The sequence below is a fragment of the Scyliorhinus torazame genome, chromosome 7 (assembly GCF_047496885.1).
Source record: "Scyliorhinus torazame isolate Kashiwa2021f chromosome 7, sScyTor2.1, whole genome shotgun sequence".
Classification (NCBI taxonomy): domain Eukaryota; kingdom Metazoa; phylum Chordata; class Chondrichthyes; order Carcharhiniformes; family Scyliorhinidae; genus Scyliorhinus; species Scyliorhinus torazame.
Window position 1 is genome coordinate 296,182,184 of NC_092713.1, and position 24,568 is coordinate 296,206,751.

The 24,568-nt window shown below is 45.1% G+C and overlaps 1 protein-coding gene across 3 annotated transcripts in view; it reads right to left on the reverse strand.

Annotated features, from left to right (window-relative positions):
- The window catches only part of rad50 (RAD50 homolog, double strand break repair protein), a 247,401-nt gene extending 223,178 nt beyond the window's left edge, over window positions 1-24,223 (reverse strand). Inside the window, exon 1 of one of the 3 annotated variants that reach the window (XM_072512634.1) lies at window positions 24,147-24,223. The gene's annotated coding sequence lies outside the window, so the exon portion shown is untranslated. Of the gene's footprint in view, window positions 1-21,194; window positions 21,214-24,109 lie in introns of those variants that run through there. The other 2 variants (XM_072512633.1, XM_072512635.1) reach the window with 2 other exon arrangements.
- Window positions 24,224-24,568: the final 345 nt, after the last annotated feature.

Here is a 24,568-nt window from a genome sequence, read left to right on the forward strand (position 1 = left end):
GCCGCCGCCACCCCGTTCCCCTTAACAACTGATGGTAACCAGCTCCTTGAGCTATAGTACAAACAAACCCCATCTCTTGTGAAACCCCTCACTCCTCCCCCCATCCGCCCCACATACAAAGTTCACCTTTTCCAGATACAAGGGGCTGGATTCTAAAATGGGGCTATGTCCCCTCACTGGCGTAAAAACGCTGGTGTTGCACTCCCCAGTTTCCTGCAAAAAATAAATAGCAATTCACTTACCTTGAAGGGGCTGGCCGGGCCCTGGAGTGCCTCACGCAGCTTCGCGAACGGGCCCCCACACTTCCGGATCCAAGTCCGCGCACGCCTCCAGCGGCCGCACCGAGAGCCGTGGTGGACTCGGACCGAGGACCAACACGGACAACGTAGGCCCCCCCGATAGGCCGCGCTCCCCTGCATCAGACTAGCCTGTTTGCCGCCCCGGCCGCCCACAAGGCCCCCCCCCACCCCCCCGAGTGCTCGATCCCCCCGACCCCCACCAGGGCGGTCGCAGACTGAGTCCGCAGCCACCACGCGAGGTTCCTGCGTGGTGGCACCACGCACCACCGGACTCCCCAAATATTTGCCTGGAGCAAACGAGTACCGTCGTTGCCAGCACCCGCAACCCTGACCCCTTACAAGAACCTGCCTCTATTCACGCCCACAAAGTCTCCAGCTCCCCACTCCAGCCCCGCACCTTCTCCGCTTTCACTGCTCAATAACAATACATCAAGTTTAGACAGGCCAGGATCCCGACCTTCAGGATCTTGAATCTTATTAAAGGAAACTACGATGGTATAAGGCACGGGATGGATTGGGAAACGTTACTTAAAGGGATGACGGTTGATAGGCAATGGGAAACATTCAACGAGCACATAGGTGAACTGCAATAATAGTTTATTCTTGTCTCATGCAAAAGTAAAACAGAAAAACACTTCTTCAATGTTTCCCTCCTTACCGAGTAAAGATCAAGAGGGAGGCTCGAGGACAGGTAGAAGTGGAAAGAAGTTGAACTGTGACGTCACAGCCTGCAATGAAAGAGCGCGAGGCGAGCGGCGGGGACTCAGTGAAAGAGCGCGAGGAGAGCGGCAGGGACACAGCATAAAAGAGCGCGAGGAGAGCGGCGGGGACACAATGAAAAAACGTGAGAGTGGCGGGGACACAGTGAAAGAGCGCGAGGAGAGCGGCGGGGATACAGGATAAAAGTGCGCGGAGAGTGGCGGGGACACAGTGAAAAAGCGCGAGAGCGGCGGGGACACAGTGAAAGAGCGCGAGGAGAGTGGCGTAGACTCAGTGAAAGAGCGCGAGGAGAGCGGCAGGGACACAGGATAAAAGAGCGCAAGGAGAGCGGCGGGGACACAGTGAAAAAACGCGAGAGTGGCGGGGACACAGTGAAAGAGCGCGAGGAGAGCGGCGGGGATACAGGATAAAAGAGCGCGAGGAGAGCGGCGGGGACACAGTGAAAAAGCGCGAGAGTGGCGGGGACACAGTGAAAGAGCGTGAGGAGAGCGGCGGAGACTCAGTGAAAGAGCGCGAGGAGAGCGGCAGAGACTCAGTGAAAGAGCGCGAGGAGAGCGGCAGGGACACAGGATAAAAGAGCGACTGGAGAGCTGCGGGGCCACAGGATAAAAGAGCACGAGGTGAGAGGTGGGGACACAGCTGCCGGAGAAGCGGCCTTCAGATTTTTGGCGGGAGCAGTGGCCAGGGGTCTGTCGGGGAGGTATGTTTTCCTCTTTAAAAACTTACCTTGAAGAGTGACATCACAGCAAAGCAGTGACCTGATTAGCTGGTAAGGAAAGTGCACCAATTAGCAGTAGCTGGGAGAAATGTAACTCTTCGTGTGTTGCTAAGTATTGTGATTGGTAAGTAAAATCTTTATTCCTTTCACTTATTATTTGATATTATATTTGTAATCAGTTACGGTAAAGTGTAAAAATAGCAGGAGATCCCAGACCCGTGTGATGCTCCTCGCACGCAATGTGGGAGTTCAGGGACGCGGCCGATGCCCTGACTCCTTCATGTGTGGGAAGTGTGTCCAGCTGCAGCTCCTATTAGACCGCATGACGGCTCTGGAGCTGCGGATGGACTCACTTTGGAGCCCCCGCGATGCTGAGGAGGTCGTGGATAGCACGTTCAGTGAGTTGGTCACACCGCAGATTAGGATTGGTGAGGGAGACAGGGAATGGATGACCAAAAGGCAGAGAAAGAGCAGGAAGGCAGTGCTGGTGTCCCCTGCGGTCATCTCCCTCCAAAACAGGTATACCATTTTGGATACTGTTGGGGGAAGGTGACTCACCAGGGGAAGGCAGTCGTAGCCAGGCTCATGGCACCATGGCTGGCTCTGCTGCACAGAAGGGCGGGAAAAAGACTGGCAGGGCGATAGTCATAGGGGATTCAATCGTAAGGGGAGTAGACAGGCTGTGGTCAAAAACAAGACTCCCGAATGGTATGTTGCCTCCCGGGTGCACGGGTCAGGGATGTCTCAGATCGGCTGCAGGACATACTGAAGGGGGAGGGTGAACAGCCAGTTGTCGTGGTGCATATAGGCACCAACGATATAGGTAAAAAACTGGATGAGGTTCTCCAATAAGAATTTAGGGTGTTAGGAGATAAGTTAAAAAGTAGGACCTCAAAAGGTAGTAATCTCAGGATTGCTACCAGTGCCACGAGACAGTCAGAGTAGAAATTCAAGAATGGTCAGAATGAATACGTGACTTGAGAGATGGTGCAGGAGGGAGGGGGTTCATATTTTTGTGACATTGGAACCGGTTCTGGGGGCGGTGGGGCCATTACAAATCAGATGGTCTACACCTGGGCAGGACTGGAACGAATGTCCTCGGGGGTGCTTTTGCTAACACTGTTGGGGAGGTTTTAAACTAATATGGCAGGGGATGAGAACCAGATTAGGAAGTTAGAGGTCAGTAAAGAGGCAGCAACTAAAGCCAGTAAGGTACTAGATAATAAACTCAATGTGACTAAGGGGAAGAGTAGACAGGGAAGAGATGATGAACGCAAAGGGACAGGTGGTCTGAGGTGCATTTGTTTCAATACGAGAAGTGTAGCAGGTAAGGCAGATGAATTTAGGGCTTGGATTAGTACCTGGGAATATGATGTTGTTGGTATTACTGAGATTTGGTTGAGGGAAGGGCAAGACTGGCAACTAAATATCCCAGGGTATAGATGCTTCAGGAGGGATAGAGAGTGAGGTAAATGGGGTGGAGGAGTTGGATTACTGGTCAGAGATTATATCACAGCTGTGATTAAGGAGGGCACGATGGAGGATTCGAGCACTGAGGCAATATGGGTAAGAGCTAAGAAATAGGAAGGGTGCAGTAACATTGTTGGGACTTTACTACAGGCTTCCCAAAAGCTAGCGTGAAGTAGAGGTACAAATATGTAGACAGATTACAGATTATAAATGTAGGACCAATAGGGTGGTCGTGATGGGAAATTTTAACTTCCCCAATATTGAATGGGACTCATGTAGTGTTGGAGGCGTAGATGGAGCAGAATTTGTAAGGAGCATCCAGGAGAGTTTTTTTAGAGCAGTATGTAAATAGTCCAACTCGGGCAGGGGCCATACTGGGCCTGGTATTTGGGAATGATCCCGGCCAGGTGGTTGAAGTTTCAGTCGGTGATTACTTTGGGAATAGTGATCACAATTCCGTAAGTTTTAGAATACTCATGGACAAAGACGAGAGTGGTCCTAAAGGAAGAGTGCTAAATTGGGGAAAGGCCAAGTATAACAAAATTCGGCAGGAGCTAGGGAATGTGGATTGGGAGCAGTTGTTTAAGGGTAAATCCACATTTGAAATGTGGGAGTCTTTTAAGGAAAGGTTGATTAGAGTGCAGGACAGACATGTCCGTGAAAATGAGGGATAGAAATGGCAAGATTAGGGAACCATGGATGATGAGTGGAATTGTAAGACTAGCTAAGATGAAAAAGGAAGCATACATAAGATCTAGGCGACTTAAAACTGATGAAGCTTTGGAGGAATATCAGGAAAGTAGGACAAATCTCAAACGCGCAATAGAGGGCGAAAAGGGGTCATGAAATATCTTTGACTAACAGGGTTAAGGAAAATCCCAAAGCCTTTTATTTGTATATAAGGAGCAAGAGGGTAAATAGAGAAAGGATTGGCCCACTCAAAGACAAAACAGGGAATTTATGCGTGGAGTCAGAGGAAATGGGTGAGATTGTTAATGAGTACTTTGCATCGGTATTCACCAAGGAGAGGGACATGACAGATGTTGAGGTTAGGGATGGATGTTTAAATACTCTAGGTCAAGTCGGCATAAGGAAGGGGGAGGTTTTGGTATTCTAAAAGGCATTAAGGTGGACAAGTCCCCAGATCTGGATGGGATCTATCCCAGGTTACTGAGGGAAGCGAGGGACAAAATAGATATCTTTGCAGCATCCTTGAGCACGGGTGAGGTCCCGGAGGACTGGCGAATTGCTAATGTTGTCCCTTTGTTTAAGAAGGGTAGCAGGGATAATCCAGGGAATTATAGACCTGTGAGCTTGACGTCAGTGGTAGGCAAACTGTTGGAGAAGATACTGAGGGATAGGATCTATTCACATTTGGAAGAAAATAGACTTATCAGTGATAATGTGGAAATGCCGGCATTGGGCTGGGGTGAGCACAGTAAGTCTTACAACACCAGGTTAAAGTCCAACAGGTTTGTTTCAAACAAACCTGTTGGACTTTAACCTGGTGTTGTAAGACTTCGATCAGTGATAGGCAGAATGGTTTTGTGCAGGGGAGGTCATGTTTTACAAACCTAATAGAATTATTTGAGGAAGTGACAAAGTTAATTGATGAGGGAAGGGCTGTAAATGTCATATACATGGACTTCAGTAAGGCGTTTGATAAAGTTTCCATGGCAGGTTGATGGAAAAAGTGAAGTTGTATGGGGTTCAGAGTGTACTAGCTAGATGGCAAAAGAACTGGCTGGGCAACAGGAGACAGAGAGTGGTGGTGGAAGGGAGTGTCTCAAAATGGAGAAAGGTGACTAGTGGTGTTCCACAGGGATCCGTGCTCGGACCACTCTTGTTTGTGATATACATAAATGATCTGGACGAAGGTATAGGTGGTCTGATTAGCAAGTTTGCAGATGATACCAAGATTGGTGGAGTTGCAGATAGCGAGAAGGACTGTCAAAGAATATAGCAAAATATAGATAGATTGGAGAGTTGGGCAGAGAAATGGCAGATGGAGTTCAATCCAGGCAAATGCGAGGTGATGCATTTTGGAAGATCTAATTCAAGAGCGGACTATACGGTCAATGGAAGAGTCCTGGGGAAAACTGATGTACAAAGAGATCTGGGAGTTCAGGTCCATTGTACCCTGAAGGTGGCAACGCAGGTCGATAGTGGTCAAGAAGGCATACAGCATGCTTGCCTTCATTTGACGGGGTATTGAGTACAAGAGTCGGCAGGTCATGTTACAGTTGTATAGGACTTTGGTTAGGCCACATTTGGAATACTGCGTGCAGTTCTGGTCGCCACGTTACCAGAAGGATGTGGATGCTTTAGAGAGGGTGCAGAGGAGGTTCACCAGGATGTTGCCGGGTATGGAGGGGGCTAGCTATGAAGAAAGGTTGAGTAGATTAGGATTGTTTTCGTTGGAAAGACGGAGGATGAGGGGGGACCTGATTGAGGTGTACAAAATTATGAGAGGTATGGACAGGGTGGATAGCAACAAGCTTTTCCCAAGAGTGGGGGTGTCAATTACAAGGGGTCACGATTTCAAGGTGAGAGGGGGAAAGTTTAAGGGAGATGTGCATGGAAAGTTTTTTTACGCAGAGGGTGGTGGGTGCCTGAAACGCTTTGCCAGCGGAGGTGGTAGAGGCGGGCACAATAGTATCATTTAAGATACATCTAGACAGATATATGAACATGAACAGGTGGGGAACAGAGGGAAATAGATCCTTGGAAAATAGAAGACAGGTTTAGATAAAGAATCTGGATCGGCGCAGGCTGGGAGGGCTGAAGTACCTGTTCCTGTGCTGTAATTTTCTTTGTTCTTTGTAGGAAAGGTGGCTTACAAGAGAAATTGAGATCGTATTAGATCCAAGGAAGAGGCACACCAATTGGCCAGAAAAGCAACAGAACTGAGCTTTGTGAGCAGTTTAGAATACAGCAAAGGAGAACCAAGGGATTAATTAAGAAGGAGAAAATAGAGTAAGAGCGAAAGCTTGAGGAAAACATAAAAACTGACTGTAAAAGTTTCTATACATATGTAAAGAGAAAATGATTGGTGAATGCAAATGTAGGTCCCTTACAGTCAGAAACAGGGGAATTTATAATGGGAAACAAAGAAGTGGCTGACCAACTAAATACATATTTTGGTTCTGCCTTCACAAAGAACACAAATAAGATATCAGAAATGTTGGAAACACAGGGTTTATTGAGAGGGAGGAACTGAAAGAACTTTTTATTATTAGATTCCAATTCTGGCTGAGATAGAATTGGGGCTTGCCTCTGCCCTGCTCTGAGTGGAAGCCAAAGGTAAATCACCACTGCCAAATATTGCCAAGAAAACAGCTCAGAATGAAGCATCAGCTGACAATGAGCCAAGAATGGCCTTGCGAGCAGAGCACACATGACATTGTAACCTTATAACTTACTTCCCAGAGCATGAAACAGTAGTGTGACCAAAATTATTTTACGTTTCATAGAATTTAGTGCTGAAGGAGGCCATTCAGCCCATCGAGTAAGTAATTTTTACTCATTTTTACTTTTATTACCTTTTCAAATTGTGTGTGGCGTGCGGGGGGAAACTGAAGTGACATCACAGAAAAGCAGTGACCTGAGTGGCTGACTGGTTGGGAATCTGCACTAAATTTAAAAAATTAAGCATTGGTAAACTAATTAAACATAATTACTTAATTATAATTTAGAGGGGTATCTAAGCCAGAGATCGGAGAGTACTGTATTTAGCTTCAGATTTATAGTAGAAATCTAGTGCTAGGAAACATATAGTTAACAGTAACTTTTAAAAAAAAACTTTTAAATTTAATTTACTAATTAACTGACGCAATGTCAATTAGAGGGGTGCAGTGCTCTGATTGTGAGATGTGGCAGGTCCGGGAGGCTTCCAGCGTCACGGATGGCTTAATTCTGCAGAAAGTGCACCCAACAGGAGCTCCTCACAGACCGCATGGTTCGGTTGGAGCAACAGTTGGATGCACTTAGGAGCATGCAGCTGGCGGAAAGCGTCATAGATAGCAGTTATATAAATGTGGTCACACCCAAGGTGCAGGCAGAGAAATGGGTGACCACCAGAAAGGGCAGGCAGTCAGTGCAGGAATCCCCTGTGGTTGTCCCCCTCTTGAACAGGTATACCCCTTTGGATACTGTTGGGGGGGGGGATAGCCTTTCAGAGGAAAACAGCAGCAGCCAGAGCAGTGGCACCACGGCTGGCTCTGATGTTCAGAAGGGAGGGTCAAAGCACAGAAGAGCAATAAGTCATAGGGGACTCTATAGTCAGGGGCACAGATAAGCGCTTCGGTGAACGTGAAAGAGACTCCAGGATGGTATGTTGCCTCCCTGGTGCCAGGGTCCAGGATGTCTCCGAACGGGTAGCGGGCATCCTGAAGGGGGAGGGCAAACAGGCAGAGGTCGTTGTACATATTGGTCCTAATGACCTAGGCAGGAAGGGGCATAAGGTCCTGCAGCAGGAGTTCAGGGAGCTAGGCAGACAGTTAAAAGACAGGACCTCTAGGGTTGTAATCTCGGGATTACTCCCTGTGCCAGTGAGGCTAGAAATAGGAAGATAGAGCAGCTAAACACGTGGCTAAACAGCTGGTGTAGGAGGGAGGGTTTCCGTTATCTGGACCACTGGGAGCTCTTCCGGGGCAGCTGTGACCTGTATATGAGAAGGACGGGTTGCATCTAAACTGGAGAGGCATAACTATCCTGGCCGCGAGGTTTGCTAGTGTCACACGGGAGGGTTTAAACTAGTATGGCAGGGGGGTGGGCACGGGAGCAATAGGTCAGAAGGTGAAAGCATTGAGGGAGATCTAGGGAATAGGGCCAGTATGGCTCTGAGGAAGAGCAGACAGGGAGAAGTTGCTGAACACAGCGGGTCTGGTGGCCTGAAGTGCATATGTTTTAATGCAAGAAGTATTACGGGTAAGGCAGATGTACTTAGAGCTTGGATTAGTACTTGGAAATATGATGTTGTTGCCATTAGAGACCTGGTTGAGGGAAGGGCAGGATTACAGCTAACACTCCAGGATTTAGATGTTTCAGGTGGGATAGAGGGGGTGTAAAAGGGGTGGCGGAGTTGCGCTACTGGTTAGGGAGAATATCACAGCTGTACTACGGTTGGACACCTCAGAGGGCAGTGAGGCTATGTGGGTAGAGATCAGGAATAAGAAGGGTGCAGTCACAATGTTGGGGGTTTACGACAGGCCTCCCAACAGCCAGCAGGAGATAGAGGAGCAGATAGGTAGACAGATTTTGGAAAAGAGTAAAAACAACAGGGTTGTTGTGATGGGAGACTTCAACTTCCCCAAAATTGACTGGGACTCACTTAGTGCCAGGGGCGAGGAGCATCCAGGAGGGCTTCTTAAAACAATATGTAGACAGTCCAACTAGGGAAGGGGCGGTACTGGACCTGGTATTGGGGAATGAGCCTGGCCAGGTGGTAGACGTTTCAGTAGGGGAGCATTTCGGGAACAGTGACCACAATTCACTAAGTTTTAAAGTGCTGGTGGACAAGGATAAGAGTGGTCCTAGGATGAATGTGCTAAATTGGGGGAAGGCTAATTATAACAATATTAGCCGGGAACTGAAGAACCTAGATTGGGGCGGATGTTTGAGGGTAAATCAACATCTGACATGCGGGAGGCTTTCAAGTGTCAGTTGAAAGGAATTCAGGACCGGCACGTTCCTGTGAGGAAGAAGGATAAATACGGCAATTTTCGGGAACCTTGGATAACGAGAGATATTGTAGGCCTTGTCGAAAAGGAAAAGGAGGCATTTGTCAGGGCTAAAAGGCTGGGAACAGACAAAGCCTGTGTGGAATAGAAGGAAAGTAGGAAGGAACTTAAGCAAGGAGTCAGGAGGGCTAGAAGGGGTCACGAAAAGTCATTGGCAAATAGGGTTAAGGAAAGTCCCAAGGCTTTTTGCACGTACATAAAAAGCAAGAGGGTAGCCAGGGAAAGGGTTGGCCCACTGAAGGATAGGCAAGGGAATCTATGTGTGGAGCCAGAGGAAATGGGCAAGGTACTAAATGAATACTTTGCATCAGTATTCACCAAAGAGAAGGAATTGGTGGATGTTGAGTCTGGAGAAGGGTGTGTAGATAGCCTGGATCACATTGAGATCCAAAAAGACGAGGTGTTGGGCGTCTTGAAAAATATTAAGGTAGATAAGTCCCCAGGGCCTGATGGGATCTACCCCAGAATACTGAAGGAGGCTAGAGAGGAAATTGCTGAGGACTTGACAGAAATCTTTGGATCCTCACTGTCTTCAGGTGATGTCCCGGAGGACTGGAGAATAGCCAATGTTGTTCCTCTGTTTAAGAAGGGTAGCAAGGAAATCCAGGGAACTACAGGCCGGTGAGCCTTACGTCACTGGTAGGAAATTACTGGAGAGAATTCTTCGAGACATGATCTACTCCCATTTGGAAGCAAATGGACGTATTAGTGAGAGGCAGCATGGTTTTGTGAAGGGGAGGTCGTGTCTCACTAACTTGATGAGAGTTTTTCGAAGAGGTCACAAAGATGATTGATGCAGGTAGGGCAGTGGATGTTGTCTACATGGACTTCAGTAAGGCCTTTGATAAGGTCCCTCATGGTAGACTAGTACAAAAGGTGAAGTCACACAGGATCAGGGGTGAGCTGGCACGGTGGATACAGAACTGGCTAGGTCATAGAAGGCAGAGAGCAGCAATGGAAGGATGCTTTTCTAATTGGAGGGCTGTAACTAGTGGTGTTACGCAGGGATCAGTGCTGGGACCTTTGCTGTTTGTAGTGTATATAAATGATTTGGAGGAAAATGTAACTGGTCTGATTAGTACGTTCGCAGACGACACAAAGGTTGGTTGAATTGCGGATAGCGATGAGGACTGTCAGAGGATACAGCAGGATTTAGATTGTTTGGAGACTTGGGCGGAGAGATGGCAGATGGAGTTTAATCCGGACAAATGTGAGGCAATGCATTTTGGAAGGTCTAATGCAGATAGGGAATATAGAGAATGGTAGAACCCTCAAGACTGAAGGCACTGAAAGAGCAACAAGTATTTTTCACAGCATAAGGAAAAAAGAAAAACTGCAAGGAATAGATGAATAATCTGGATCTTTTTATTTCCTCTTGTAAAGAAGGGCAACCTAATGGAGGATTTAAAAATTATGAACGGTTTTGACACAGTAAAGAGGATGGATGTTCCCACTTGTGGGGAAGAGCAAATCCAGAAAGCATCAACATAAGATAGTCAACAAAAACTCAAATAGGGACTTCAGAAGGAACTTCTTGAACCAAAGATTAATGAGAATGTGGAACTCGCTACCACAGGAATTTGTTGAAGTGAATAGATCTATTTCAACACAGAAAGGGGTTATTTAATCTAAACAGATTAGATACATTAGTTAGTTTTAATGGGAAGTTCGATAAACGATTCGGGGGGGGGGGGGAAGGGAATCGAGGGTTATGCTATTTTTAGTTTAAAAGGGACAAAATAATGCAGATAATGTGTGCCATGAAAGGTTATTCCACCTTGTCCGAAACAGTAGATCCAGGGCACAATGACTGTGGTTTAAGGAGGATAAATTCAAAATGTATCTGTATGAACAATGTTTTAGTGAACAAATGAATGCTCAATCTATGAAACAGGCCCCTGTAGGAGACAGTGACAGGAGACAATCATTGTTGATGCATCCAAATGTAAATTAGGTACATTTATTTCAGAAAATTGCATGAGGGCGCAATGTGCAAGTAATTTAATACATGACATGTGGCAAGTGCTTGGGAGGGAAAACGTGGCTCTAAACCTGTGGTTCCTTGAAGCTCTCTCCCACTGGGGATTTTCATGTGCCATTTTTGGGCCTGTTGCAGATTAATTGATAGAAATTTATTACTATGATTTGCCAATGAATTCATTATCATTCTATCAGAGCTTTTGAATTTTCAAATCTAACAACTTTTGTGCAACCTGGTTGAAACAAAAGACTATGGCCCAGATGTTCGGTCTTCAGGTGGGCAGAGACCATGGGCTACTCGGTCCCAGTACACTGACTCTGAGAATTTCCAGGAAAATTTGAACTTCCGATGGGGAATTAAACCACTTCCCAGACCCGCCAGCCCTTCAGACGGTTCTGACTTAGTTACTCAGGAAATGTTAGAATTCCTGGGTAACTGTAAAACTGACCTCCCAATCACTCACTGACCCCACCCCAACCCCCCTAACTTAACCTAACTAGCCCCTACCACCCGACTGCCCGCACCACCACCCCTCAACCCACCGGCACATTGACCACCTGCCACCCTTCTCACTCATCCATTTGCCTTCCCCATCTGTCATTCTACCTACCTGCCACCCTACCACCTCAGGAACATAAGAACTAGCAGGAGTAGCAATTCAGCCCCTCGAGCCTGCTCCGCCATTCAATACGGTCATAGCTGACCTAATCTAGGTCTCGACTCCACTTTCCTGCCTGTTCTCAATAACCCTTCAACCCATTACTGATGGGCAGCACGATGGCACAGTGGTTAGCACCGTTGCCTCACGGCACCGAGGTCCCGGGTTCGATCCCGGCCCTGGGTCACTGTCCGTTATGAGTTTTCACATTCTCCCCGTTTCTGCCCCTTAATTGGAAAAAATATAATTGGATACTCTGAAATTCTTTTAAAAACTAATTAAAAATCTGTCTATCTCCTCCTTAAATTTATTTCATGTCCCGGCATCCACCACACTCTGGGGCAGTGAATTTCACAGTCACGACTCTTTGAGAAGTAATTTCTCCTCATCTCTGTTTTAAATCTGCTACCCCTTATCCTAAAACTGTGACCTCTCGTTCTAGATTGCCCCACAAGAGCAAGCATCTGCTCTACATCTACTTTGTCAATAACTTTTATCATCTTATATACCTCAATTAGATCTCTTCTCATTCTTCTGAACTCGAGAGAGTTTGGGCCTAAACTTCTCAATCTCTCTTCATAAGACAAATCCCTCATCTCTGGAATCAATCTGGTGAATCTCCTCAACTGCTCTCATGCAACTACATCCCTCCTCAAATAAGGAGACCAAAACAGTACCCCAGGTGTGGTCTCATCAATGTCTTGTACAGTTGCAGCAACACTTCCCCACTTTTATATGCTATCCTTTTAGCTATAGAGGCCAAAAATGCATTTGCCTTCCTTATTATCGGCTGTACCTGCATGCAGGCTTTCATGCACAAGGACACCCAGATCCCTCTGCATCAAAGCACTCTGAAGTTTCTCTCTATTTAGATAATAAATTGTCTTTCCATTTGGCCAAAATGGATAACCTCACACTTATCCACGTTAAACTCCATCTGCCAGATTGTGGCTCACTGACCTAACCTATATACATCCATTTGTAAATTTCCTTTTTCCTCATTTGCAACTTATTCTCCCATCTGCAAATTTGACTATAGTACCTTTTATCTCTAAAATAATTGGGGCCAGGAGCACCAAATCCTGGTGGCACCCCACTAGTTACATCTTGCCAACCAGAAAAGGTCCCATTTATCCCAATTCTTTGCCTTCTGTAGGTTAGTCTTCTAGCCAAGCTAATAAATTATCCCTAATCCCATGTGAGTTTACCTTGTGTATTAGCTATTTGTGTGGCATCTTATCAAGTGCCTTCTGATAGTCCAGATATACATCTACAGGATCACATTATTCCACTTAGCTTGTTACATCTTTGAAGAAATCTAGCAAATTAGTCTACCTTTCATAAAACCATGATGACTCTGATGGATTGCGTTTTGACTTTCCAAATATCCTGTTAATGCTTCCTGAATAATGGAATCTAACAATTTCCCAATGACAGATGTTAAACTAACTTCTATAGTTTCCTACTTTCTGCCTCCCTCCCTCTTTGAATTAGCATTTTTCCAATCCACTGGAACCTTTACCGCATCCAGGGAATTTTGGAATGTTATAACCAATGGATCCACTCTCTTCACTACCACTTCCTTTAAGACCCTAGGATGTAGGCCATCAGGCCCTGGGGCATTGCCTTCCTTCAATCCCAATAGTTTGTTTAGTACTTTTTCTTACTGATAATGATGTCTAAATTCCTCTGCATTACCTGTTACTATTGGGATAGTACTAGTGTCCTCCACTGTGAAACCTGAAGCAAAACATTGATTTAGCGTAACTGACATTTCTGTATTCCCCACCATTAACTCCCCAGTCTCATCCTCTAAGGGGCCAACATTCACTTTAGCTACTCGCTTCCTTTTTATATACTTTGTGGAAGCTTTTGCTTTTTGTAGAGGTTGCACTAATTTTCTTTCATAATCTACCTTGGCTCTTTTTATTACTTTTTTAGTGACCCTTTGTTGATCTTTAAAACTTGCCCTTCTTCCAGCCTGCCACTGGCCTTTACAACATGGGATGCCGTACTTTTTGCCTTTATGTTATCTTTAACTTCCTTGCTTAGTCATGGATGTTTTTCCCTCTCTTACAATCTTTCTTCCTCTATGGAATATATTTTAGTTGGGAGGAATTGAATATCTCCTTAAACAACTGCCACTGCTCATCAACTGTCTTACCTTTTAGTCTTCCTGCCCAGTCCAGTAGGGACAGATCTGCTCTCATGCTGATGTAATTATCTCTGTTTAACGCCAGAACACTAGTGTGGGACTCCAGTTTCCCACTCTCAAACTGAATTTGAAATTCTATCATGGTATGATTACTCTTCCCTGAGATACTTAGCTACAAGGTCGTTAATTAATCCCTCCTATTATAAAATATCATAGCCAGACGAGCCTGTTTGGTTCCAAAGCATATTGCTCCAAGAAACGTTTTAATACATTCAATTAACTTTACCCTTGCCAATTTGATTCATCTAGTCTACATGCATATTAAAATCACCCATGTTTATTATCGTACCTTTCTTACAAGCCTCCAATATTTCCTGGTTTATACTATGCCCTGCATAACCTGCAGGATATTTAGAGTACTTTTTGTTTTCATTATAAGACCATAAGACAGAGGAGCGAAAATAAGGCCATTCGGCCCATCGAGTCCACTCCACCATTCAATCATGGCTGATTTCAACTCCATTTACCCGCTCTCTCTCCATAGCCCTTAATTCCTCGAGAAATCAAGAATTTATCAACTTCTGTCTTAAAGACACTCAACGTCCCGGCCTCCACCGCCCTCTGTGGCAATGAATTGCACAGACCCACCACTCTCTGGCTGAAGAAATTTCTCCTCATCTCTGTTCTAAAGTGACTCCCTTTTATTCTAAGGCTGTGCCCATGGGTCCTAGTCTCCCCTGCTTTTATATTCCAAGCCTCTTGAGATGAATGACAACATTGCATTTGCTTTCTTAATTACGGACTCAACCTGCAAGTTTACCTTTAGAGAATCCTGGACTAGGACTCCCAAGTCCCTTTGCACTTCAGCATTATGAATTTTGTCACCGTTTAGAAAATAGTTCATGCCTCTATTCTTTTTTCCAAAGTGCAAGACCTCACACTTGCCCACGTTGAATTTCATCAGCCATTTCTTGGACCACTCTCCTAAACTGTCTAAATCTTTCTGCAGCCTCCCCACCTCCTCAATACTACCTGCCCCTCCACCTATCTTTGTATCATCGGCAAACTTAGCCAGAATGCCCCCAGTCCCATCATCTAGATCGTTAATATATAAAGAGAACAGCTGTGGCCCACCCCACTCGTCACCGGTTGCCATTCCGAAAAAAAACCTTTTATCCCAACTCTCTGCCTTCTGCCTGACAGCCAATCGTCAATCCATGTTAGTACCTTGCCTCGAATACCATGGGCCCTTATTTTACTCAGCAGTCTCCTGTGAGGCACCTTATCAAAGGCCTTTTGGAAGTCAGGATAGATAACATCCATTGGCTCTCCTTGGTCTAATCTATTTGTTATCTCTTCAAAGGACTCTAATAGGTTTGTCAGACACGACCTCCCCTTACTAAATCCATGCTGACTTGTCCTAATCCGACCCTGCACTTCCAAGAATTTCGAAATCTCATCCTTAACGATGGATTCTAAAATCTTGCCAACAACCGAGGTTAGGCTAATTGGCCTATAATGTTCCATCTTTTTTCTTGTTCCCTTCTTGAACAGGGGGGTTACAACAGCGATTTTCCAATCCTCTGGGACTCTCCCTGACTCCAGTGACTTTTGAAAGATCATAACTAACGCCTCCACTATTTCTTCAGCTATCTCCTTTAGAACTCTAGGGTGTAGCCCATCTGGGCCCGGAGATTTATCAATTTTTAGACCTCTTTGTTTCTCTAGCACTTTCTCCTTTGTGATGGCTACCATATTCAACTCTGCCCCCTGACTCTCCTGAATTGTTGGGATATTACTCATGTCTTCTACTGTGAAGACTGACGCAAAGTACTTATTTAGTTCCTCAGCTATTTCCTTGTCTTCCATCACTAGATTACCAGCGTCATTTTGGTGCGGCCCAATGTCTACTTTTGTCTCCCGTTTGTTTTTAATGTATTTAAAGAAACTTTTACTACCATTCCTAATGTTACTGGCTAGCCTACCTTCATATTTTATCCTCTCCTTCTTTATTTCTCTCTTTGTTATGCTCTGTTTGTTTTTGTAGCCTTCCCAATCTTCTGACTTCCCACTACTCTTTGCCACATTATAGGCTTTCTCTTTTGCTTTGATGCATTCCCTGACTTCCTTTGTCAGCCATGGCTGCCTAATCCCCCTTCTGATAACCTTTCTTTTCTTTCGGATGAACCTCTGTACTGTGTCCTCAATTACTCCCAGAAACTCCTGCCATTGCTGTTTTACTGTCTTTCCCACTAGGCTCTGCTCCCAGTCGATTTTCGTCAGTTCCTCCCTCATGCCCCTGTAGTTACCTTTATTTAGCTGTAACACCTTTCTTTACATCTGATTCTACCTTCTTTCTTTCAAATTGCAGACTGAATTCTACCATATTATGATCACTGCCTCCTAAGTGTTCCCTTACTTTAAGATCTTTTATTAAGTCTGGCTCATTACATAACACTAAGTCCAGAATGGCCTGTTCCCTCGTGGGCTCCATCACAAGCTGTTCCAAAAAGCCCTCCTGCAAACATTCAACCCTTTCCTTGGGTCCACTGGCAACATTATTTCCCCAGTCCACCTGCATATTGAAGTCCCCCATGATCACTGTGACTTTGCCTTTCTGACATGCACTTTCTATTTCGTAGTGCATTTTGTGCCCCTGGTCCTGACCACTGTTAGGAGGCCTGTACATAACTCCCATCATGGTTTTGCCTTTGTAGTTACTCAACTCTACCCACACAGACTCCACATCATCTGACCCTATGTCGTTTAGTGCTATTGATTTAATTTCATTCCTAATTAACAAGGCAACCCCGCCCCCTCTGCCCACCTCTCTGTCTTTTCGATAGGTTGTGAATCCCTGGATGTTTAAATGCCAGTCCTGATCCCCCTGCAACCACGTCTCTGTGATGCCTATCACATCATACCTGCCAGTCACAATCTGGGCCACAAGCTCATCTACCTTGTTCCGTACACTGCGCGCATTTAAATATAGCACCTTTAATTCTCTATTGACCGTCCCTTTTTGATTTCTTAGTGCGGTGGACCTTGGTTTACTGAGCTTTTCCATACACTGTGTCATATTTTGTGAGATGGGGACTATCGTAACCTCTCCTGAGTTCTGTCTTTTCGTGCTTTTTTGTATTCCTAAGCAGCTACGCTTCCCACTGATTACTTCACCTCTTGGCTCCCTGACTTTCCCTTCCCCACCAATCTCTAGTTTAAAGTCCTATTGACCACCCTATTTACTCTTTTCGCCAGAACACTTGTCCCAGCTCGGTTCATGTGGTGGTGGTGTGTGGTGTGGTGTGGTAGCATGAAAATGATTCCTTTCCCCCACCTGAATACTACGACATATTTTCCAGACAACATCACACAATCTTATCAACAGATACTGAGCATAAACCAAAATGCAAAGATGGAAAATCACAAGAAATAAAAAGCATCAAATTACAGCCCTGGCCACAAGAAGCCAAGTCGAACAGCAACAGTTGACATCATTATTGGAAGTCCAGCATCCCAAACTTTGTTAAAGCAAAACAAGAAACATAAATCTGTTAACTGAACAACTACTGCAGAGTTCCAACTATTTTAGGAAAGCCCTTTAAGGTTTCCTCTCACAATATAGACTGTTGAGAATTCAGTGATTCTGTTACTGCTATTTAACACCTGTACTATTAGCACTTGGGGCGAATGGGATCAATGGTTATGGGGAGAAAGCAGGATTAGGCTATTGAGTTGGATGATCAGCCATTATCGTGATAAATGGCGGAGCAGGCTCAAAGGGCCAAAAGGCCTCCTCCTGCTCCTATCTTCTAAGTATTCTACATCGTAAGTCACTTGCATCATTAAACCACTTAAAATTAGGAGGCAGTCACCCAATCCATGTCGGTGTCATTTCTTTCCTGGAGCTATCAGACTAGTCCCACTGCTCTGCTCTTTGCCAATAGCACGGTAATATTCTTCCTTCAAGTATTTATCCAATCTCCTTTTAAAGATTTCACCAACCCTCAAGGCAGTGCATTCCAGGTCACAACTTGCTGTATAAAACATATTGTGGGCGGCACAGTGGTTAGCACTGCTGCTTCACAGCCCCAGGGACCAGGGTTCAATTCCAACCTTGGGTGACTGTGTCTAGTTTGCACATTCTTCCCGTGTGTGCATGGGTTTCCTCCGGGTACTCTGGTTTCTCCCACAGTCCAAAATTGGTCAGGTTAGGTGGATTGGCTGTGCGAAATTGTCCCAGTGTCCAAACGGTTAGGTGGAGTTATGAGGTCCTGGGGATAGAGTGGGGAAAGGTAGGGCAAGGGTGGGGTGCTCTTTCAGAGGACCGGTGTAGACTTGATGGGCCGAATGCTGCAGTGTAGGGATTCTATGATATGCTTCCTCCCCTAGTTCTTTACCTTAAATCTGTCACCTCTGGATATTGACCCTTCTGATACTTTCAAGTTTGCCCTTACATGCCGTGAAAATCATTCATGTATTCAATCTTTGCACAACACTGATTATTTCACTTTATGCCGCATGAATCCTATATAAATTTTAAGCTTCAAAGTTTATCTGCAGAAGAATTGTTACCAAAAGTATCTTTGCTGAAACAAGAGACATATTGTCAGAGCTCTTCAACTTGAAGGAGGTTGAGGGGCGACTTGATAGAGGTCTACAAAATTATGAGGACATAGACAGATAGTCAGAGGCTTTTTCCCAGGGTAGAGGGGTCAATTACTAGGGGGCATAGGTTTAAGGTGCGAGGGGCAAGGTTTAGAGTAGATGTACGAGGCAAGTTGTTTTTACACAGAGGGTAGTGGGTGCCTGGAACCCGCTGCCGGAGGGGATGGTGGAAGCAGGGACGATAGTGACGTTTAAGGGGCGTCTTGACAAATACATGAATAGGATGGATGGGAATAGAGGGATACGGACCCCGGAAGTGTAGAAGATTTTAGTTTAGACAGGCAGCATGGTCAGCGCAGACTTGGAGGGCCGAAGGGCCTGTTTCTGTGCTGTACTTTTCTTTGTTCTTTTTTCTTTGTTGAACTCATCCAGACTGAACTCAAGAATTCAAATTCTGCAGAAAGACGAAAAGCTTCCGCAGTTTGTCCGTTCTTTTTTCAGCAAAATTCAAGTTCAGTACTACCAAACGACAGGTATCTTTCTTGAAAATATTAGGATAGTGTATTCCAAATATAACCCAATGAAGCTCCAGACTGAATTGGAAAAGACATCACAAAGTTCCACAGCAATTTACTAACAGAATGAAGCATGCCCAGAAACAACGTACAGATACTACAAAACTGCCTGGCTGCATTGATGGGTAATTAGTGCCATATGACTGGATAAGGCCAGGAATCCACAGACTGACCTTATTTGACTTAAAGGTGAATCGATAATATGCTGCCTGAAATCAGTGCAAATCCAGTTTCCGCTGCAGTAAGTCTGGTCACGGGGTAGGCTGTGCATGCCCCTGTTCTACTTCCATAATAGGTATGATGTGGAGATGCCGGCGTTGGACTGGGGTGAGCACAGTAAGAAGTCTTACAACACCTGAGGAAGGGGCAGTGCTCCGAAAGCTAATGACATCGAAACAAACCTGTTGGACTTTAACCTGGTGTTGTAAGACTTCTTACTGTCCATAATAGGTGGAACAGCACACCAAAAATGTATAATTTTCAGTAGAACCAGAATGGATCAGTAATTATACTTTAATGCTACCTGCCATTAATAGGCTAATGCACTTTTGAACTGAATCTTACCCTCACTGTTTTCCCACAACTTAACAGGTATCAAAAATGCATGAGACACTACAGCTGTATTGGTCCAGATTCCAAAATAGTGATTTTCACTATGTTCAGCTGAGAACCAGGACTCAACGTTGCCGGATATTAAATGTAGAGTTTTATTTCCTGTCAGCACAAAATCTCCCCATTTTTAGTAAAAAGAACTTTTCTTCAGCCTTATGCAGAACACAAAATATACTCCCAGTTCCCGCATGTGAAAATGAAGGACAGAAAAAGGCCCACGGGTCAATTAAGCCTCTCCCATGTAGATACGACACCTGGCGCATCACATTACAAAAGCCCACCACTCTCCCGGAACCATGTACTCTCCTGGTAAAAGCTGATTAACCAGGTAAAACCACAGGACAAACAGACCTGGAAAATTCCTCTCTGATCCCCCTTCGTGAACAAAACAGCCAGATTAAATGAAATTAAAAATAAAAATGAAATGAAAATCGCTTATTGTAGGCCTACAAGTAGGCTTCAATGAAGTTACTGTGAAAAGCCTCTAGTCGCCACATTCCGGCACCTGTTCGGGGAGGCTGGTACGGGAATTGAACCGTGCTGCTGGCCTGCCTTGGTCTGCTTTAAAAGCCAGCGATTTAGCCCAGTGCTAAACCAGCCCCTTAATAGACCCTAATTTATTTTACAGAATACTTTGCTCTTGTACAAGATGATTTCCATCCCATCTAGCAAAGGGTGTAGCTGTCTTGAAGGAATTCGGTGAAAGTTCACTGCATGAACAGTTTGTTCCACAGGTCCTTCCAAGATTTTAAATGCCTGTATCAACCGAGTGTACAGCTTCTTAAAATATGTGGCCAACTCCATCCTGCCTCAGCCCAGCTGCTGCTGAAATCCGTGCCCATGCTTTTGTTACCTCTGCGCTCAGCTATTCCAATAGGAATATCGGAAATAGGAGTAATAGGCTATTTGTAACCCTTGAATCCGCTCTATCATTCAACTGGATTATGGCTGATCATTTGCCTCAATGCCATTTTCCTGCACTATCCCCAACTCCTTTGATGTTTTAATGTCTAGAAATCTATCAATATTTGTCTTGAACATACTCAATGACTGAGCCTCCGTAGCCCACCGGGATAGAGAATTCCCAAGATTCACCACCCCGAGTGAAGAAATTCCTACTTATCTCAGTCCTACAGGGTTTACCACTTACTCCGAGACATCCACCCTAAGCCAGGGGAAATAACCATCCTGTGAGAATTATAAGTTTCAATGAGAGCATCTCTCATTCTTCTAAACTGAGAGAACACCGGCCAGTCTCATAAATCTCTCCTCACAGGACAATCCCGCCATCTCAGGGATTAGTCTGGTGAAATTCCTTGCACTCCTTCTGTGGCAAGCATATCCTTCTTTAACTAAGGACACCAAAACGGTACATAATATCCCAGGTGTGATCTCACCAAGACTCTATACAATTGCAGCAATACTTATTTTTACCTGTACTCAAATCCTCTTGCAATCAAGGACAGCAGACCATTTGCCTTCCGAACTGCTTGCTGCACCTGAATGTTGGCTTTTAATTAATTTTAATAATCTTTATTGTCACAAGTAGGCTTACATTAACACTGTAATGAAGTTACTGTGAAAAGCCCCTAGTCACCACATTCTGGCGCCTGTTTGAGTACACAGAGGGAGAATTCAGAATGTCCAAATTACCTACCAGCACGTCTTTCGGGACCTGTGGAGGAAACCGGACCACCTGGAGGAAACCCACGCAGACATGGGGAGAACATGCAGACTCCACACAGACAGTGGCCCAAGCCGGGAATCAAACCTGGGACCCTGGAGCTGTGAAGCAACAAGTTGACTCATGGACAAGGACATCAAGTTCTCTTTGGACATCACAACACTTTCCAATTTATCGCCAGTTCAGAAATAAACCACATTTTTATTTTTCTTACCAACGTGAATAACTTCAGATTTTTCCACATTATAATCCATCTTCCATGTTCTTGTCCACTCACTAAACCTGTCTAAATCCTCTTGAAGCCTCCTTGCATCCTCCTCACAACATTCCCACCTAGTTGCATCATCAGCAAATGTGGAAATATCACATTTGGTCCCCACATTCAAATTGTGGATATAGATTGTGAATAGCTGAGGCCCCAGCACTAATTCTTGCAGTACCCCACTAGTCACCTGAGGCTCCAGCACTAATCCTTGTAGTACCCCACTAGTCACCATCTGCTGACCTGACAATAAGCCTTTTATTCCTACTCGCTGTTTTCTGTCCTTTAACCAATTCTCAGTCCATGCCAGTATATTACCCTGAATCTCATGTGCTCTAATTTTGTTTACTAACATCTTGTGTGGGACCTTAGCAAAAGCCTTCTGAAAATCCAAAGCCCCGCCAATGTCAATGGACTTTTGAACAACTCACCATATTTTATGGTCCCATCCCCACCAGGACAGGGACATAAAATTCCACCCCACATTCCCACCCCCCTTATCTATTCTGCGAGTTACATCCTCAAAAAATTAAATGGTTTATCAAAAATTATTTCCCATTCATAAAACCATGTTAACTATGCCCAAGCTTGGCATTTTTTTTTAAGTGTCCTGTTATCACATTCTTTATAATAGATTCTAGTATTTTCCCAACTATATTGTCAGGCTAACGGGCCTGTAGTTCCTCATTTCTCTACTGTCTTAAATACCCTGCAATGGGGTTACTTTTGTAATGTTCCCTGGTGCATTCCCTGTGGCAATACCTTGATCAATCAAAGTTGACTTGCCAACCAATCAGCACCCTTTTGTCATGCAGTTTAAATTGTTGCCCATCTTAAAATTTGGTATTCTTGCATCTGTCCTGATGAGAGCAAGACAAAAAATATTAGACAGCTTGGATCTTTTTTGAAGCAATGTTACAACACTGAAAGTGGTCATTGGTCCCATTATGTCTCTACTAGCCCTTTTAAAAGAGCTATTTAATTAGACTTGCATCCCAAGTTGCATCATGTCCTATTTACCCATCACCACTGTTTATTGACCTACATTGTCTCCGATTCCAGCAGCAACTCAAATTTTAAATGTTCATCTTTTTTGCAAATTCCTCTGTGGTCTCACCCAGCTCTCTGCCTTTGTCACCTCTTCAGCCCTATTAACATTCTGAAATCTAGTCTCTTGTACATCTACGTACATCATTTCACTATTGGTGACTACCCCGTTAGCTGCTTTGGCCCCGAGCTCCAAATTTCAACCCCAAACATCTATACCTCTTTTTCCTCCTGTAAGATATTCCTTAAGATCTCTCTTTGATCAAGATTTTGGTCATTTGCCTTAATATCTCATGAGACTTGCTTTCAAATGTTGTTTGCCAATCATACCTGTGAATTATTTGGAATGTTTTATTACATTAATGGTGCCATGTAAAATAATTTATTTGGCAGCAAATCCACGGCCTCTACCACCTAGAAGAACAAAAGCAGCAGATGCGTGGAAACATCACCACCTTGCAAGTTACTCTCCAAGTCACACACCATCCTGACTTGGAAATATATCAGCAATCACTTCATTATCACTGGGTGAGAATCCTGGAACTCCCTCTCTAAGCAAACACTGTGAAGATACCTACACCACTCAAGCGACAGCAGTTCTAGGCGGTTGCTCCCACCATCTTTGCAACAAGCTGGCACAGTGGTGAGGATTGCTGCCTCACAGCACCCAGGACCCAGGTTCAATTCCCATCTTGCTTGTGTGAAGTTTGCACGTTCCCCTTGTCTGTGTGGGTTCCTCCCACAGTCCAAAATGTGCAGGTTAGGTGGATTGAACTTGCTGTTGCAAGGCCAATCCAGAGTCCAGGGATTGCCCCTCAGTGTCAAGGGATATGACGTTAGGTTGCGGGGTTACAGGCATAGAGTGGGCGGGGGAGTAGACCGAGGTGGGGTGCTCTTTCCGAGGGCCAGCGCAGACTCGATGGGCCGAATGGCCGCCTTCTGTACTCTGGGATTCTATGATCTTCTGAAGGGCAATAGGAGTAGCAACAAATTCTGGTCCGACCAGCAATGCCCACATCCCATGAATAAAGAAAGCCTGTTTAACTCTCTACTGCTTGTTCAGTCACAATTCCCTAAATAACAACAATGACCACACTTCGTAAGTAATTAATTGGGGTGCACGTTGGGACATTTTGAGGAGATGAAATTAAGTCGCCATATAATTTCAAACACATTTGAAATAACATGCAGTTCACAATCCTCCCTTCCAAACCAAAAGACTTATTTTTGAAAACTGTGGTGCTGAAAGACCTGCGAACACGCTTTCGACTGCTCAGGAGTATTTTTGAAGTATGTGAGCTAATCTGCTTGCAGGAAGTCGAGGCCACTTGGCCGCACATGTTTGATTTTGAAGGGGTTTGGGGCTCCCGGTCGGGGAAAAGTTTTTTTTTTTAAACGTTCAAACCGTGACACGTGGAAAATTAAACCTTGGGTTTTTTATAATAATAGAAAGCCGCCGCGAGAAAAAAACAAATAGGATCTGAGGAAAATCAGAGGGTGGGGGATATAATGCGGAGTGAGGGACGGGTCTGATGAGAGATATGAGGGGGCGGAGAGGAAGTCAAAGGCCGCAACTTACAACAGGCGAACCCGAGTCCCGAACCAACAACACTCACTCCAATGGAACCCTGGCTCCAGCTGATTCCCCCCCCGAACGACGATTACCGGCCTCACTGCGCACGCGCAGCGCAGCCCGCCAACCCAGGGAAAGGGGGCGGGACTTCCAGGCTGCACTGCCCCTGTCAATCAGCCTGCAGCTACCTCGGGTCATCTTTTCTCCATTAACGTTGGTGAATGATAATAAGCTTTATTATAGTAATAATCTATTATTGTCAGAAGTAGGCTTACATTAACACTGCAATGAAGTTACTGTAAAAAGCCCCTAGTCGCCACACTCTGGCACCTGTTCCGGTACACTGAGGGAGAATTCAGAATGTCCAATTCACCTAACAAGCATGTCTTTCGGGACTTGTGGGAGGAAACCGGAGCACCCGGAGGAAAAACACTCAGACACGGGGAGAACGTGCAGACTCTGCAC